Source organism: Monopterus albus, unplaced genomic scaffold (assembly GCF_001952655.1).
Source record: "Monopterus albus unplaced genomic scaffold, M_albus_1.0 scaffold7.1, whole genome shotgun sequence".
NCBI lineage: Eukaryota > Metazoa > Chordata > Actinopteri > Synbranchiformes > Synbranchidae > Monopterus > Monopterus albus.
The window spans coordinates 1,114,259-1,116,636 of NW_018127887.1; positions in this window are offsets into that span (position 1 = coordinate 1,114,259).

The following is a 2,378-nucleotide window of genomic DNA, read 5'->3' on the forward strand; positions in this document are numbered from 1 at the left end:
CTCTTCATATCTTAATGCCTCTATCTCCTCAGCACTCTCACTGTGACAGTGGAGAGGAATCATGCGCTAATCTAAGCCAGATGAGATAAAAAAATAAAGGCTTTCTTCGCCAGTTGCTTTCCCCATTAACCAAGACATTCGTCATTTCTTTCTCCAATTGCAGCGCAGCCCTCTGAGGTTTACCAGCACGTCTGTATATGCACTGAAGCAGATGAGCCAGTAAAACTCCTCTATGAGTGATTTATAATGACACTCGATGGTTCTGCTGCTCCCATTTTCTGTCTCCTCACCGCAGACTCTTGGGCAGTGGCTCAGAGCCAGACTCATGGCACCTGCAGTCTGAAAGCCATTTTACATAATATTCTTTTTTATAGATGGATGTGAATTTCTAATATATTTAGAATCCTGAAGGCACATTTTAAAAATTGTATGGGCACAGTGTCACATGTAAACATAACTTCTGATCAGGCCGAGTGTCCAGTCGCCAACAGGTTTGAGCTGATGCTCCATCCTCTGTCATAGCATGTTTGGACTGAGGCTTCCATTTAGGAATGACTGATTCTCATTCAGTGCTGAGGCAGAAAGACATCACGCTGCTCTTGGGACAGTTGGCGTCCTGCCCTGTCACTTTCACTCCTGTATCTACAGACCATGAAGCACATACAAATTCAGCCTGCAGTGAAGCAGTGGGAGAAAGAACGAACAAAGACAGGGATGAAGGTGGTCTCTTGCAGGAGGGAAGGCTGAAGATGGAGTTCCAATATTTTTAAGTCATGTAGTTAAAGGAATTATATGGGCAAATACACATGAACATTCTTGCAGACAGTGAGCTGAGAACATCAGTGTCATTCTGTGTGGTAGAAATGAAGCTACAGTTGGCAGCCAGTTTGCATGGCTTAACATAAAGACTGGAAACAAGGGGAAGCAACTAAACCTGGCTCTGTTGGAAGGTTAAAAAAGCATCAGCCTACCTAAGATGTCACATTACATCTTTAACCTATTTTTTAAAAAAGTCTAAAAATGTCATGACTTTACAAGGGTTTGTGTGACTTGTGTTTGTCTTGCTGTTTCCCTGTTTCCAGTCTTAATAGTAAGTTAAGCTATCTGTCTGCTAGCGTAGATTGATATTTACAAATCAAAAACATGGTTTGTCATTTGATTTTGTGTGAGCACACTTTTCATTACTCATGACAACAACCCTTCCACATATGCTGCTCACTTGTGTCATGTGCTCCATGCCAAACAAAAGGTTTTGATATATTTGGTTGTACCTTCTTCCTCACATTCACCCTTATCATCTTGCCATTGGCACTGCAGAGGGTACAATAAGTGACAATTGTGAGGTTTCAGTCAGCAGCAAGATTTGGAAAATGACAAGACAAGATTTAGGAAGTGAGAGAGAGAGAGAGAAAAAAATAAACATTCCTCTAACAACTGATCATCCCCCAACTCCTCTTGTGTGATACTCATCTCTCACATCTAAGATGCTAAGTTAATACACTGGGAAGAGAGCACGGTGCTGCAAGAGAACGAGCTGAGGATCGCACAACAACACACTCACTAGCGAGCCCCACATGAATCATAATGACAAAGCCAATCTAGCGACAAATTCTCTCTTGCTGGCTGTAAACTGCTCAGCTCTCTGGAAGAGTGGATACAGGAGTACAGTCTGGGGAAATTGTGAGTTAGATTTAAAAAGTAAATCAGTTAGGTGCACAGCCCCTCAACAACACTTCTTCTTCTCTGCGATAGACTTAATCACGCACTAGTTTTATAAGACTAGTATTCTTCCCAGTGATACGGGCTTTCACTTTTAGTGGGTGCACATATGTATCATAAAGGTCTGGCAGTGGAGACAGGGGACGGTCAGTAAAGGATGAGCAAATTCACTTATCCCTGCAGCTGCCTGTTGGTTAAAACTACACACAAACACAAGCTAACATCAAGAGAATACAACATATTCACTCTGTATTTACTGTTCGCCTCGTCGAATTCTGCTACCTCTGGAGGATCCAACACAACAGCCATTAAGGTCATCACTATGTGAATAAGAAAAAGGTCGGTTATTCTGTGGTCTTTTATTTTCTTCATTTGATTTTAAAAAAAGCAAAACCATTAAGTCCACAGCAGTGGTTTTCAAAGTCAGATACAGTGCCCCTGTTAAAGCTGAGACAACCTTGGGGTTTTCAGAGATATATTAAGTATAGTGTTGCCATGGAGTCGGTTATTTAGCTGTGGAATAGAACGGAGCCCCATTTTTAGTCTGTATTTGTTTACATACTTGCCAAGTTAGAACCATTAAATGTTTTCTAAATTAGCTATTATCAGCTCCTGTTTGCAATGTACCCCTAGATGTACAGACAACTACCAGTGAATTG